Genomic DNA, 17,188 nt, shown 5'->3' on the forward strand with positions numbered 1-17,188 from the left:
CAAACAAGTTTGTTTACATTTGCAAAAGCTAATGCCTGCTTCTTGTTTACAATGTCACCTGAAAGTGAGAACAGGCGTTCGCATGGCACTGTTTTAGCTGGTGTTGCAAGATATTTACATGCTAGATGCGCTAAAGATTCATATGTCCCTTCATGCTTCGACTACCATTGCAGAGGACGTGTCCATGCTGATAACGGGTTCTGCTTGATAACAATCCAAAGCAATGCGGATCGACGCATGTTAATTTTCATCATCTGAGTCAGATGCCACCAGCAGAAGGTTCATTTTCTTTTATGGTGGTTTGGGGTCTGTAGTTTCTGCATCAGTGTTTCTCTTTTAAGACTTCTGAAAGTATGCTTCACACCTCGTCCCTCTCAGATTTTGGAAGGCACTTCAGCTTCTTAAATCTTGGGTCAAGTGCTGTAGCTATTTTTAGAAATTTCACATTGGTACCTTCTTTGCATTTTGTCAGATTTACAGTGAAAATGTTCTTAAAATTAACAACATGTGCTGGGTCATCATCCGAGACTGCTATAACATGAAATATATGGCAGAGTGCAGGTAAAACAGAGCAGGGGACATACAATTCTCCCCCAAGGAGTTCAGTCACAAATTTAATGAATGCGTTATTTTTTAAATGAACATCATCAGCATGGAAGCATGTCCTCTGGAACAATGGCCAAAGCACGAAGAGGCACATGAATATTTAGTGAGTCTGGCACATAAATATCTTGCGACACCGGCTACAACAGTGCCATGCAAATACCTGTTCTCACTTTCAGGTGACATTGTAATTAAGAAGTGGGCAGCATTATCTCCTGTAAATGTAAACAAACTTGTTTCTCTTAGCGATTGGCTGAACAAGAAGTAGGACTGAGTGGACTTGTAGGCTCTAAAGTTTCATTGTTTTGTTTTTGAGTGCAGTTATGTAACCAAAAAAAATATACATTTGTAAGTTGCACTTTAACGACAAAGAGATTGCACTACAGTACTTGTATGAGGTGAATTGAAAAATACTATTTATTTTGTTTATAATTTTTACAGTGCAAATATTTATAATAAAAAGAATATAAAGTGAGCACTGTACACTTTGTTTTCTGTGTTGTAATTGAAATCGATATATTTGAAAATGTAGAAAAACATCCAAAAATATTTAATAAATTTCAATTGGTATTCTATTGTTTAACAGTACAATTAATTGATATTTATTTTTTAATTGTGATTAATTTTTTTGAGTTAATTGCGTGAGTTAACTGAGATTAATTGACAGCCCTACTTCTGAGCAGCAGCCAAAGCTTGAAACACTAGGCTAAAACAGTTAGGTGTAGTTTTGGTTTAAGGCCTGGAGGGCTCATTAATAAAACTGCTCTCAGCTAATTGGTCCAATAGCAGGGCTTGGAAAATGTTTCCAGTTCCGAGAGCATTTTTACTATTATGCCACTAAGCACTTTTGCAACAGTCTTTCCTACACAATTCTAGCAGCAGACATTTCACAGACCACTTGAGTTGGAGATTAATTCTTTATGACATTTGAAAGCTGGAATTCCATATCATGCAGATTGCATAAAGCATTCATTTCTGTCCTTTGAGCTTATCTGACCTTAAAACTGTGTCTGGCCTACACTGGTCCCTTCAGTCTATTGGGGCTTGCCATTCTTTGTTTGTTTGTTTATTTATTTATTTATTGCACTGGTCCAAGCCCAAAAATAGCAGTGTAACTTTCAATCCCCCAAACTACCTACAGGTTGCCTATTTGCCAGCTCAGTGGACTTAAGCAGCAAAAAATGTCTGAACTGCCATTTCTAAGGTTTTATCTAGGTTAATGGGTGTATTAGCAAATGTGGAACACAGCCAGACTGAATCCAATTAACACATCTTACAGGGTATAAATTTTCCTGCAAAGAAAAAAGTAACGCTTTCAATTTACTTTTTTCCTTAGTCCCAGCCATTGCAATGTAATTATGCAACGTGCGCTAGATTCTCCCCAGTAGTGAGGCCACTTTGCTGGCACACTGCTGGTACAAAATGGCCCTAAAGCTGACATAACAGGCTCCTAAAGGATCACCACAATGTAAAGGGATCCTCTAGCATTGTAGGGCAGCGATAGCAGCTTTTCTACAGCACTCCTTCCTTGTGGGTGGCATGGGGGTGCTCCATGAGCTGCTATGTTTGCTCTAAGAACAGGAGTACTTGTGGCACCTTAGAGACTAACAAATTTATTAGAGCATAAGCTTTCGTTGACTACAGCCCACTTCTTCGGATGCATGTAGAGTGGAACATATATTGAGGAGATATATATACACACATACAGAGAGCATAAACAGGTGGGAGTTGTCTTACCAACTCTGAGAGGCCAATTAAGTAAGAGGAAAAAAAACTTTTGAAGTGATAATCAAGCTAGCCCAGTACAGACAGTTTGATAAGAAGTGTGAGAATACTTACAAGGAGAGATAGATTCAATGTTTGTAATGGCTCAGCCATTCCCAGTCCTTATTCAATCCTGAGTTGATTGTATCTAGTTTGCATATCAATTCCAGCTCAGCAGTCTCTCGTTGGAGTCTGTTTTTGAAGTTTTTCTGTTGTAAGGGGCATTGCTGGCACATGATGGCATATATCACATTGGTAGATGTGCAAGTGAATGAGCCCCTGATGGTATGGCTGATGTGATTAGGTCCTATGATGATGTCACTTGAATAGATATGTGGACAGAGTTGGCATCGGGCTTTGTTACAAGGATAGGTTCCTGGGTCAGTGTTTTTGTTCAGTGATGTGTGGTTGCTGGTGAGTATTTGCTTTAGGTTGGGGGGTTATCTGTAAGCGAGGACAGGTCTGTCTCCCAAGATCTGTGAGAGTAAAGGATCATCTTTCAGGATAGGTTGTAGATCTCTGATGATGCGCTGGAGAGGTTTTAGTTGGGGGCCGAAGGTGACAGCTAGTGGTATTCTGTTATTTTCTTTGTTGGGCCTGTCTTGTAGGAGGTGACTTCTGGGTACTTGTCTGGCTCTGTCAATCTGTTTTTTCACTTCAGCAGGTGGGTATTGTAGTTTTAAGAATGCTTGATAGAGATCTTGTAGGTGCTTGTCTCTATCTGAGGGATTGGAGCAAATGCGGTTATATCTTAGAGCTTGGCTGTAGACAATGGATCGTGTGGTGTGTCCTGGATGGAAGATGGAGGCATGTAGGTAAGTGTAGCGGTCAGTAGGTTTCCGGTATAGGGTGGTATTTATGTGACCATCGCTTATTAGCACAGTAGTGTCCAGGAAATGGACCGCTTGTGTGGATTGATCTAGGCTGAGGTTGATGGTGGGATGGAAATTATTGAAATCATGGTGGAATTCCTCAAGGGCTTCTTTTCCATGGGTCCAGATGATGAAGATGTCATCAATGTAGCGCAAGTAGAGTAGGGGCATTAGGGGACGAGAGCTAAGGAAGCGTTGTTCTAAGTCAGCCATAAAAAGGTTGGAATACTGTGGGGCCATGCGGGTACCCATTGCAGTGCCGCTGACTTGAAGGTATATATTGTCCCCAAATGTGAAATAGTTGTGGGTGAGGACAAAGTCACAAAGTTCAGCCACCAGGTTAGCTGTGACATTATCGGGGATACTGTTCCTGATAGCTTGTAGTCCATCTTTGTGTGGAATATTGGTGTAGAGGGCTTCTACATCCATAGTGGCCAGGATGGTGTTTTCTGGAAGATCACCGATGGATTGTAGTTTCCTCAGGAAGTCGGTGGTGTCTCGAAGATAGCTGGGAGTGCTGGTAGCTTAGGATCTGAGGAGAGAGTCCACATAACCAGACAAGCCTGATGTTAGGGTGCCAATGCCTGAGATGATGGGGTGTTCAGGATTTCCAGGTTTATGGATCTTGCAAATAGAATACCCCTGGTTTGCTCTGTGCCACCAGAGGATTAGTATTGGGCATTGCTGGGGAAAAGAGATGTGGCCAGGCTTCCTTACACACTGACAATTCCCAACTGCCATATTGGTTCCTTGGGGCCACTAGCAGCCAGCATAATATACGACAGGCTTCAGGCTGCTGATAGTGACATCAAATGACCAGTTTGGTACACAGCTGGCCTAGAATTTGTGGAATGCAAAGGCTCCTTTGCCTCTGCTGAGCAGTGCATACCTAGGCCATAGCTGGGGATCCAAGTCTTAACGTTGTTAACTGACAGTACAATGTACACACAGTTCTTAAATTGAAGTGCATAGAGCTGCATCTTTAACCAGTAAAATAACATACGTGTTTAAATGAAGGGCACAGTAGCTTAGCATTATTTACGGATCAGGAGTGTTTGAATATTTCAGATTCGTCAAGTGTCTTTATTTGCATTTCTCACCAATTTCCGTGTAAAACAAATTAGGAAGTGGGCGTGCTCAAAGGTGTTAATCTAATGTTCTGCAGAGTTTGCAGATTTCTGTTGGCTTCGGTTATATTTACAATTTTTACATACCATTCTGTTCAGTTTAAAGGGACAATAACAACTTATATTTGTCCAGAAAATTAAATTTTGTAGAAGCACGGCTCTATAAAACTTAAAAAAAAATGCTTTCACATTTAAAACAAAATTAGTGAAAATATTTTTACATAAGTAAACAAAACCCAAACATTGCTGCATGAAGAACCTGAGTGCCTTAAACTAAACACAACTATAAGTAAAGGGCATAAATAGTGACAATCAAATTGGAGATATAAAATTATTTCACATTTAGTAATCTAAGTCAATATTAGTAATGCAGGAAAAAAATCTGCTTATATAAAACATTATTTCTTAGTTGAAAATATTAAATTTTTCTCCATATGTCTGCCACTGATAGCTGGTATTAAAATTTAAGAATAGGGCCAACTAGAATAGAAAACAAACACAATTCTGCAGGAAATACATAGATTTTGTATAGACTCAATCTCTTGCATAGCTAGTAAACTCTTTGGAGTGCCAACTGTCTTTTTATTATGTGTGTATAGTACCTAGCACACTGGGCCCCATATTTCTGATTCTCTAGGTACAATTGTTATGGATCTAACAATAATAATTAATACCACCCCTAACCACCGCAATACTGCTGATTTGGGGTGAGAATCCACTGCAGATTTCTATTGTTACTGCTCATCATGATAGTTGAAAGTCAAATACTTAATTTAATCTCATGCAGTAGAATGGGAAGTACTATTTGACACCCCATTTATCTTCTGTGCACCAAACAAGGGAGAGAGGTGGAGGAATAATAGCAGCAGTGGCATTCTGGCTACACAAGCAAACCTGCAATGCTGTCTCAGGTTCTGCCGTACAGCTGCATGGCTTGAACTGGGTAGGTAAAGTAGTCACTGGGTTGCCACTACCATTACTTTCTCCATGCCTTGGTGATGCCCAGGGGTCTACAGGACAATGCCAGTGCATTTTACTGCAGTGCTAGTACTATTGAGTGAGTGTACCAGCATCTCCTCAGACTCACAGAAAACCTGAGCCTTACAGGCCCATTCATGTTCTAACTGTGAGAAGAGAGGGAGGCATTTAGAATATGGAGTCTTTTTTTTTTTTTTTGCTATTCAGTCAACACTGAAACGCTGCTTTTCATGCTGGGATCTAAGAAAACATGTTGTTTGTTTGTTTTTTGTGAGAACTTAACTGTTTTATTTGATATAATGGTTTAAGCTTCGGGGCCTTACGTGCACACCCTGCCATTGCTGAATAGCGTTAGGTTGTAAGAGCAGAAGAGGATGAAGCATACCACAAAATGGCGTATCTTTCTTCTGCTCCAACCTGTGCCCCAGTTCCATAAGGAGTTATTCTTTCTCTCTCCATGAGTACATAAAGCTGGGAGACATCTCCAGGAGGGAGGAAGAAAAAGAAAGAACAGGCACATTAAGCCAATGAGTAAAGACAGCAAGCAAGAGTGAAAAATGAAATGGAAGAAAAAGGGCTCTCTATAGTGGGGCAGAGGGGCAAAGCTGTGACAGCTATAGTCTAAGCAGAAAGCACCCCAGCACTGTATTCAGGAGGTTTTAAAGGTGTTCTCTGCAAAATTGGACTTTTGCTTTATTGTACAACATACACTTTTGCACTATGCACATATTTTACTATCACTTCGCACTTGTAGGATACTGTCGTGAACTGACTAGGGTGGACAGGTATAAGGGTGATTTACTGGATGGAATCAGAATGGCTCAACTGGCCATAGGCACGCACTACTACCAATTAACAGAGTCTCCATTAATGGTAGGTTCTTCGGATCAGGATAAATTAAGTTATATTTCTGCTGATGATTAAATTCCGAATTAACATTAGCACCGTAACACTATTACATTCCTAGATAGGTACTGAGTAGTTATTTTACTTTCCTTCCAAGTGTCTCAAAGCACTTTACAAACATGACTTAATTATCATAGCTTATGTGGCAGATGGGGAATTATTATTATTTTACACTAAGTTTCAAGCATCTTTAAAAATCTCCCCCCTTTAAAAAACAGAAGACTTCAATCTTATAATGAAAGTCTCAGAGACCTACCTGGGCATGAAAAAATGAATGCGCACATATCATCCTTCCCACATTTATAAACACAATTAATATGAGCATACATGCAAATCGGTACATGCGGATGCAAATAACTAGTGGCGCTTCTTACAAGTAACTGAAGGCACATTTACTTGATTTGTGCACAACTCAGGCAAGCGTAGACTCAAATCTAGTTGCCTAATTGTTTATGGAGTTTTGGCACACCTATTTTGAAACAAATCCGCGCCATAGTTGTAAATTTCCCCCATTCAATTGGCATTAGTCTGTAACGCAACTTGGGTTATTGTGGAGAGGGTTTTGGTGGGGAAGAGGTGGAAATTTGGTGTCAGGAGGAGTTGTTGAGATGAGCGTGGCTAGCTGCCTATCTTACTCCTATCTCCAGCTGCTGCTCCTGCCGATGAGAGGGGCTGGTGCAGGCTTGTGCTGTGGATGAGAGCGGGGCCCGGTTGCATCATGGATGCATCTGCTGCTTCTGCTCTTGATGTGAAAGGAGCTGCATGCCCACCCCTGCCGCTGATGCAGAAGGGACTGCATGCGTGCATCTGCTGCTGACGGAGGAGTAGCCGCTTGCACCCCAGGCTACCGAGCCGCTCAGCCCGCTTCCCTCCCTCCCGCTCCCTGTCTGGCTGGGCGAGCCAGAGCCTCCGTCTGTCCCCGGGGCAGTCATCACGCGGGGGGAGGCGGGGCTGGGGCGGAGCAGCAGCAGGAGGGGGCTGGCCCCGGCGCTGCGTGCCGGTGGCTGCGGAGCTGGAGGGAGCAGCGGCAGGAGGAGCGAGGAGGAGGAAGATGGTGGAGCTGGAGGTAGGAGCCGCTGAAGTCAAGGCTCATTCCCCGGCTGGCTGCCCTGCTCCCCGGGCTCAGCTGCACCGCGCTGCCTGCTGAAGGGGCCTGCGCAGACTCCAGCCAAGGTAAAGAGGCTTCTCCCTGCCAGCTCCCCAGCCAGCTGTGGGAGGGGGATGCCGGGGCTGGGCTGAAGTGAAGGGAAATAAAGGAAGGGGAAGAAATCCGGCTGGCTCCAAATGAATTTGCATTTGGTGCTGAGGGCAGGTGCTGAGCCCGCCTGCGGACGCTTAGAAGCCTGGCTAAGGAGGGCCTGGCTGGCTGCACAGGGGTGTGTGTGTGTGTGTGTGTGTGTGTGTGTAGCAGGGGATGTGAGCTAACCTGGGTGAGATAGACAGGGGGATATGGCATGATTCTTCCCCTCCCCCCAGGATCTGCTGGCAGCTGAGGATGCTGCGACTGAAAAAATGAGGTGGTGGCAGCCGCCAGCCTCAGAAGTGCACAGTGTTGTGGCAGGCACTTGCTGTGTGGAGCATGCACCCGTGGGAGTGGGGCCGGGGGATGGGAGACAGCAGGTTTTAGGAGTGTGTGTGTGTGTGAGAGAGAGAGAGCGAACACGAGATTTGCATGTCTCCTTAAGCTGCAATGAAAAATACACAGATATATTAATGCCCCAGAGGCCAGGTATTGCTGCAAACAGTGTCAATAACAGTAGTAATTATGTGTGGGGTTTTTGTGTGTGAGCGGAATGTATTACTCTGTGAACCCTTTTATGTTGGTGTGTGTTGTTACTGAAGCTAATAGATTACTTTCCTTTGATTGAGAGTGTGAGAAAAGATTGGGGGGGGGGGAGGGAGCAGAGGGAGGAGACTGTAGCAACTAAACGGGCAGCACATGGTCCTGGCAGAACAGCGGGTGAAGATGACATCTCCTGCAGAAGGTGCTGCTGGTCTCCTTCTGACAGCTCCTGCTTTGCAAGGAGGTTCCAGGAATAGGAGATTGAGCCCATCCCTGGTGCATTCCAGGGTCTGACACTTGCCTTTCTAGCTCTCTGTGTCTGAATTGGGATGGGGATGACAAGCTGGTATTGTCAAATACCACTTTTAGGGAGCAGAACCCTCTTGATCTGTTCTTGTTCTAAACAGCATCTTCATAGATCCTCGTGCAATTGGGCTGTGGCTTGGTTAAATCACACTCTCAGTCATCGCAGATATGTATCTTTCACCTTCTTTCTGGGAAGCTTGGTTTTGCCAGTAGCAATTCACTGAGGCTTGTTTTGCTGTCGTCATGTGGAAATCTGCATTTAGGGAGGATACTGGGGCTTAGGCCTGAGCGCTCAGAAAAATGACCTGCCTTTCCACTTCTTCTGGTTTTATTAGAATGGGAGATTTCGGCTTACTATAATGTGCACTACAGATCTTTAACGTTGTCATAACAGCCCATGAACTAAAGCAATGGGACAGAAAATGGACTAGAAGGCATTGATGTTTGCCTGGCTCTGCATGTATTAAGGATGAGCTAACAAGGAGGTGTGGGACAAACGAGGCATGTGTCATTAAATTCTACCCTCATTGCACGTTACTTTATGGCAGGTGATTAGAACACATACTAGCATAAGTATTTTAATACCTCTTTGTTAACATGTTTCATAGAGTCTCAATTAACATGCTTTGGAAAATATTCCAGTCACAATACTTTAAATTCCACTGCATTGCTGTCAAAATCTGAACTGTGTGCCCCTATCTTTGCAGCCTGTGGTTGTCATACCTCCAGAAACAAATACACAACATATTGTCATCATCAGTGTTTGAGAAATAAAGGGTAAATCTTTTTATAGATAACCAAAAGTGAGGGTCATTTGTACCTTTCACTTAAATCTGTGAGTCAGTTTAGAAACTCTGGGTGTCAGAAATCTGCTTATTATTGTTTCGTATTTCATTAATTTCCAGTGCTTCAGATGAGGCTTTCTCTGCCCAGTCAATCCATAGCACAGCTTTTATTTTTCCTCTTCTACACTTCTTTCATTCTGATTTGGAATTTGTTTGAAATGGTAGTGTATGTAATTATCAAAGATTTAGGGATACGTTTTATATAGATGCAATCTTTTAAATGTTGGATCTATATTCTTATGTTAGTTCTGTGGAACTATTGTCTAAAACTATAATCTAAAAAATAGTCATTATTTCCCCCCTTTCTGAAGCTCTTCTTTGCCACTTAAGAGCAAGCTATTATTTTTTTTTTTAAAAAGCATTGTTACCAACCAACTGGTGTGTGTGTGTGTGTATGTATATGTATGCTGAGAAGTTACATTTCTAGTAAACTGAAATGAAGGAATATGGGAAATTGTACAAATGCAATAAATGAATTTTGAGTTTTTAAAATTAATTTTTAATTAGCAAGTATAAAGTATATTGAGAGCTTGGTTGAAAGAAAGAAGAGCAGCATTGTGTTTACTGGAAAAAAGCATGAAGTAATGAAGCTGTGAGTCTGAATTGATTTGGTAAGTAATGGGTAGGCAAGGCTAGTGGTATGTTATGAATCCTGTAATTCACTGGACTGAGTTATTGTACCTTTTTTTTTTTTATTGTAGCTTGCAGCAATACATTTGTTTTGCAATAATATGCTGTCTTCACTTAAAATAGCAGTAATGTCTTTCTGACTATTATTCCATCTTCTAGCAGATGCAAAGGCCAGCCTTTTAGAAGGCTGTTAAAGAAAAAATATCCATGGATTGACCCTTTGGTTATACAGTGAAAGAATGCCAGGAGAAGTGGATTTTATTGCAAGGTGCTGGTTAGATAGGAAGGAGAACTGTTTTGAAAGGGGAGAAGAGGAGAAGCAGAAATCCTTTTGTAGGCTTCCTTCTTTCAGTTTCATAATTACTTAACTTAAAACCAATTCCACTGTATTCTGTACTTAGTGACTTCCCCCCCAAATATCTAGCTATAATGAGTTTTGTAATTCACATTTCAGGAGGATGTGGGGGAGATCTGTTTAATATATTTGTTTTTAAAATTGTCTCAAGATGTATATTATAAATTAATAGCTCTGAAGGAGCCATTATGTTCTATGACACTGGATGCAATGGTGTAATATGGTCAGGTTTTGTTTGAAATCGCTAGAATCCCTGAAACCAAAGGTGAAAATCCTGGCATGTTCAGTTCAGTGCTTCATTCTTCTGAGACACATAAATTGAATTACAGGTAGTTCACAGTGAATGGATCTTTAGGATGAAACCTTAGAAATGTGGTCTTGTGTGCTCTATGTGGATATTAAAGATTCCATAACACACTCAGCAAGAGAATGTTTATTCTTTGGTCTCCATGGCTAAAATATGTGGGGACCCGATTGAAAACTATGAGAAACCCAGATTTTGATTTATCTCTATGTGGTGTTAGTTAATTCAGGGCTCTTTGACTTCAATGGGACAAGAAATAGGCTTTTGATTTCTCTGATGTCAGCCCTAATACACATCTGTAGCATAAAATAATATTTACCATAAAACCCACAACAAACTTCAAAAAGTTTCTGATCAGCTTAAAAAATTACACTTCCGTTTGAAAATTTTTAACCTATTATTGTTAAAAGTAACACCTAATAGTACTAGATCTGAAAGGGATGAGAGGAGAAAACTATTTCTCATCTTATTTGTGTATTCAACAGTGTTTTGTGTATAGTCAGTTTCACTGTTTTAGTTTTCCCTTGTATCTGAGTGGGTCTTTAACACAGCAACAGGGCGGATATAATCAGGAAAATATGATTGTAAAACTACAAAAGTTAGCAGGAGGCAGTGCACCCTATTAAGTTCACTATGGTACTGTGTAAGTTTGAGGGCAGGTTTAGAACCTGAAACTAATTCTGAATTTTTAAAAATGATTATAGATTTCACAGTGGCTCTTCAAAATGACAAAACCAAGGAAAATCAAAATGAAAGCTGAAGCTTTCAACTCACATCTTTACGCCTAGGTATCACAGGTTAGATTCTCCTTCTCTTATGCATATTTTATAGTGGACTAACTCCATTGATTTAATGGAGTTAACCCAGAGTAAATCAAGAGTGAGAGAGATGGGAGCCCGGCCCTACTACGTGTATCCAAACAATGGATGATCATATATATCCTATGTGCTGAAATATGTAGGGTCAATATTATGGTAGTTAGTTAAGAGAGATTTAACTCTGACTCCTAGCTATTTTGGATTTAAGTTAGACTCTTAATGTTCCGGGAGCATGTTTTTGTGGTAGTGGTTTTATTATATAAAAGTTGCAAGTCTTTTAATTAATATGAGGTTTGTAGGCTACTGTCTGTTCATTCACTTCCAAAGTGGAATAAAATAGGTTGTGTGTGATGCAGATGGTATTGGGGTTAGGAGTGTTTGAAAACAAAGGATTGATTAATCTTGCTTCATAGTATTGATCGATTTGATAAACCAGCTGCTAAGAGCAGTGTAATAGTATTTTCTATTTTCACTGTGAGAACTTATGCTCATACAAGGCTGCATGTTTGTTATTTTTACTGGAAGGGCTTGGGAAAGTGTCCTTGTGTGCTGCTTCTAAAATGGAAATTAAGGATTTTCCTTTTACATTTTCCATGAATAATGAATATGGAGACTTCCATGATGGTGATGGCATTTCTCCTAATTCTAAAACAATCTTCCTATGTTTTACTGAAGTTGAAACATGGACAAATATCATTATAGAGTCATAGAAATGAGGGATGGAAAAAGACATTATAGGTTACCTAGTTTATCTTGCTGCCAATACAGGATTATTCCCTACAGTACATTTTCTAGTGCTTTGTCTAGTCTGGTTTTGAATGCCTTGAGTCAAAGGGCTTTCCCCACTTCTATTAAATTGTGGCAAACTCTTCCAAGAGATTTAACTGTAAACAAGCTTTTCTTGATAGTGTGTGGGATTGCTTAATTTAGAAAGGAGACTAATCAGAAAGGATAAGATAAAAATATATAAAATAATAAATGGTAGAATGTTCTCCCTGTCTCATAACAAAAGCACATGGAGACATTCAGTGAGATTAAAAAAGGTGGTAAATTTAAAACTGATGCATATTTGGACTGTGGCACTCCTTGTTGCAGGAAGTAATTGAGACGAAAAACTTAGAAAGATTTGAAAAGCGGATTGAACATCAATATGGATGGCAAGAGTATTCAGAGTTAATGGTTACATACATTTTGGTAGAGATACTAAATCTCATGCTTCAGAGCTTAATCCTTAATAGTTAAAGACTGGTTTAGGAAGAGTTTTCAGGTGGGGAGCAGATTATTTCACATCTGCCTAATGTGGTTTCTTTCTCTTTCCTCTGAATCATTGGCTGCTAGGCACTGTCAGAGACAGGGTAGTGGAAAAGATGGACTGTAAATCAGATCCATTCACTTCTATTCTACCACTCTAACTTAACTTCTTTTATCACCAATAAAGATTCTGCTTCCTGCTTGAAGTTGACACTGTCCAGGGAAACTTACATTAAGACAATCCAAGGTCCGAGGTACACATCCTTTGGAAGGCCCATGTTGTCTTGTCCCCACTGTGGCCCTGTTCCCATTTGAAGTGGTGGGAGCAGGGCCCACCTACACAAGAACCACCTGCTGGGGGAAGATGGCTTGCCATTACTGCTCCTTGGATGGACTAGAACCTCCCTCATTCCCTGCCTATCACTCCCTGTCCCATTCCTGAGGATGGAGGACATGAATCCCTCCGTCCCAAGTACAGGACTCTCCTTGTGTGTGGGAGAGCTCCCAACCTCTTGCCACCACAGCAGAAGGCCCTCTATGTGGGTCATCTGAATGCCCCAACAGAGGGCTCTGCGTAGGGGGTCACCCTGCTACTATCGCATCATCAGAGTCCTCTAATGTGGTGACTGAGGTCCCCCTAACAGCCCTCTGCTCTGAGGTTATGGTAGACCCCCTTCCAATTCTGGCTTCCCTAGTGGTAGCTGGGGTCTCCCCTTCATTGCCACCCTACCAGCAGCAGTGGCAGTCAGGCCTGCTCTCCCCAGTGCCTGAAGAGGAGTGGGAGCAGCAGCGGCTGAGGTTCCTTTTCCACTGCTGTCTAAATAGCAGTGGCTACCCAAAGGCTGAGCCACTGGAAGATTAGTGATGCTGGTCAGCTCTGCACCCACTGCCATCTGAAGAGCCAGAGCCACCCCCACCTCTAAGGTAAGCAGAGCTGCTGTGGGAAGGGCTGCCCCATCTGGCTATCTCCTGGTCCTGCAGTAGATGTGTCATGCTTTAGGGCAGGCAGTCTGCTCTTCATGGACTCCAGGCTGATGCGATGACATTACTAGGATATAATCACATTAGCTCCATAGCCAAGATCTCTAGACACCAATCCTGCATTCAAGTAGTTGTAGGTGGCTATCACATCCCTGACCCTCCCCATGTTGTCCTTGGTTCCTTGTTTACCTGTTAGGAATGTTTGCTCATAGGTACAGCTAGTCAAAAAAGAGAAAAAGAAGAAAAATATCACTGAAATTTTAGAATGAACAAACTTTTTTTCATTTATTTTTCAGTTTGTTTTGATGAAATATACTTTTTTTTAAAACAGGTCTGCTGTTTCAGTTGTAAGGTTGTTGGGGGCAGGTACTCTTTCATATTGTGTGTTTGTATAATGCGTGATGCAAAGTGGCCCTGATTTCAGATGGGACCTGAGGTGCAACAACTGTGTAAATAATAATCAGTCCTCCTTAGACCAACTAACTGGAATAACAGAAGCATTTTAAAATCAGTTAACTACAATATATAAAAGAGCTCAAACAACAATAGATGCCTGCCTACAATGCATGGAAAACCCAAACTCAACTACTTAGTTCTTGTGTAGATATGAATAAAAGGAGCATTTTACATTTTTAACACATTTTAAAACCCTAGGGTAGGAAAGCCAAGTTGTTTTTTAACATGTTATCTGGTCAAGGTGAGCCCTAGCAGGGGGAAACACAACTCACATTGTCTACACTAGGTTGTTAACACTTTTTCGCTAATACATTTTTAAAATGCACCTTTTATCCTAGTCTAGATAAATCCTTTGAAAAGAAAGGTGAAGATAGTGAAAATAGAAGACACACTCAGTATACGAACAGAACTTCTGAGCCTCATTGATGGAATGGAAAACCCCAAACCAATGATCTGCTTTTTCTGAATGGATTCCAAAACAACTGGATCAGCAAGTAAAAGCTTTAAAAATACAGCCCATGAAGTGCTAAATGTGGCTGTGAGAGGTGGCCCTCACCTCTGACCTATAATTATCAGCCTACAAAACTTTAAAGATAAGCCATCTATTTTACAGACTGCCGGGGAAAAGAAACAAAAAGCTTACTTACTCAAAAGGGAAAAATTGACATTTCCCCAGGATTTTTATCACATAAGAACGGCCATATTGGGTGAGACCAAAGGTCCATCTAGTCTAGTATCCTGTCTTCTGACAGTAAACAATACCAGGTGCCCCGGAGGGAATGAACAGAACAGGTAATCATCAAGTGATCTATCCCCTGTCGCCCATTCCCAGCTTCTGGCAAACCCCTTCTTACCCTAATGGGGTGACTGCATTCAGAACACGGAAGAAGGTACTCAGGGTATTAGATGTATTACCTTAGTCTCAGTAACCCTCATGATGATTAAAAGAAACATCAACTTTCATGTTTAAAAACCCTGAAGAAGTTCTGAATTTTGCAAGAACTTAAGAGCAGAAAAACTCAGTTAAAAAAGTCTTTGGGCAACTTCTTGTGTTAAATTAATGCTGGTATGAAATTAAAAATTACAATGCTATTTGTTAAATGAAGGATTAAGCAGTTAATTTTTCTTATTAGTTATATGGTATATGCTTAGCTTCAGTGATTACATTTTAATTAATAGGGAACTTCTCTGGTAATATTTGTATGAGTACCTAATTTTATGGTCCTGACTGAGAGGAACCTACGCTATCCCTATGTACTGAATAAGGGAATCTATGCAAAATACCACTTACCTCATTTTCATGTAGATAGAACTCAGTAAACATTTTCAATATCCTATACTTTCATTATGATCCTAATGTTCCCTACTATTGATCTTTCTACCTGACTAAAACTGCAAAGTAGGGCTAAACTCAGGTGTCTACTCTCACTCAAGGACATGGCTTGCCTTGCTGATAATGCCTAACATTTAAAAGGTTCCAATGACATAATTCAGATTTTTTTTCATGGTTAATTTTATTTAATTTTAAACAAAGTGAGTACATTTCATAGGTCTTGAAAAACTTGATATCCTAGAAATATGCTAAGACTATGGAAAAAGAAGAGAGAAAGAGAGATGTCTGTTAGCTTGCTTCATTATTTTATTATCGACAATCAGCTGGGAACCACTAAGAGAGTATTACTGTATACTTAATAATATTGGTTCAATTATAGCTTTAATGCCTGGACTCCTGTCCTTAACCATGACCTTATAATAACCAATCTTCTCACTTTACCCTCAGCAAGGTACTGTATGTAGTTTTAATGTGTGAAAAACATTAAATTTAGACTTTTCATTTAATCATTCAGATGGCAACATACTGGTTACTAAGTAGTTTAACTGTGGGAGGGGAATCTAAGAATTTCTTTTCTTTACATTTCCTCCTAAAGACAGAGTGGGACTGGGACATGTATTTGCTGCACACTATGCTATTTGGTGAAGGGAAGTAGCCATATTAATACATCAAGTCATTCTCATTGGGGTGGTTTCTTCAGTTTATTGTAGGTGAGAAAGGACATTCTCTTGCATCCTGACACATTGGATATATGTATGTCCCTTCTGCATATCTTGATTTTCTATCAGATTTATTCATTAATTACTCTTATCTAATACACTATACAATGAATTCTTTCTTAAAGGAGATTTTAGTGTGTGCTAAAGCCCAAATTAGATAAAGTAGCCACACATTTTGGATAATATTAAGCAATATTGTGAACTAAATGACAGTGGAGAAGTTGCCACAGTTGTAGAAAGTGTACATTAGAGGAATAAATACTATCCAAAATAGCCCTTCTAACAGAGCAGGCATCTTTCAAAAGGAAATTGAAATCTCTGCAGCAAAAAAATGATCAGTGGTACTTCCCGATAAAATAAAGCTCAAGCTGAAGAAATTCAGTTGCATGATGACAACATTATTGCCTTTAGGGAACAATCCGCTGTCATACATCCCAGTTTTTTTTTTTTTAATTTTTGGGGGGTGGGGGGAAAGAAAGCTAATTGTATGTTTTCAAAAATGTCCTTGCCATTGTATTTGTAGTAGTCCAAGGAATATAAGATAAGAACAACTGACTTTTAAAAAAAGCTACAATAGATGCTATCGCAACTCAGGACAACTGCATCTGTTTTCACCCTCTATAGTCCAGCAAGGGTACCCAGCCTAGGCTTCAGGCTCTTCAGCCATCACCTCTTTTGGGTGGAGACACGCGTCTCTCTCCCTTCTGAGTGGGGTATTTCCAGACTGAACAATTCCCTGCTTTCTCTGTGTTATTCCCCAGCAAAAGACAAACTGTCCTACACTGGCCTTCTTTGCATCTCCCCTCAAAAGATCGTGCCAGAGGTAAGTCACCACACAACCCTTTCTAAGCAAACACATTTATTCTTAAGGTGAAAGCATTACAGAGAAAACTTATTAAAACAATAAAAGAGCCTACGTCCATGCTAATAAGCTTACCAGAGATCACCCAAACCCCAGCAAAGGTTCTGGTTGGTGATTAGTCCTTCGAACCCCACCTAGGATTTTATCCTGTGATCACAAGTTCATCACAGCTTCAGCTCGGAACCAGCATGCAAGTCCTATGATGCCTCAATGGGCCAAAAACTTCCAACTCCTCCCTAAGGATTGGGGCCCTCCCCTTTTCCCCAAAGATCCTGTCTGTTTGCTGGAGCAGAAA

General features: G+C 40.8%; 1 protein-coding gene across 2 annotated transcripts in view; it reads left to right on the forward strand.

Moving 5' to 3' along the window:
* Positions 1–7,311: 7,311 nt before the first annotated feature.
* Positions 7,312–17,188, forward strand: part of APBA1 (amyloid beta precursor protein binding family A member 1) — a 143,043-nt gene continuing 133,166 nt past the window's right edge. For both annotated transcript variants that reach the window (XM_054032861.1, XM_054032862.1), the window contains exon 1: positions 7,312–7,423. The gene's annotated coding sequence lies outside the window, so the exon portion shown is untranslated. The remainder of the gene's footprint in view (positions 7,424–17,188) is intronic.

Source organism: Malaclemys terrapin, chromosome 6 (genome assembly GCF_027887155.1).
Source record: "Malaclemys terrapin pileata isolate rMalTer1 chromosome 6, rMalTer1.hap1, whole genome shotgun sequence".
NCBI lineage: Eukaryota > Metazoa > Chordata > Testudines > Emydidae > Malaclemys > Malaclemys terrapin.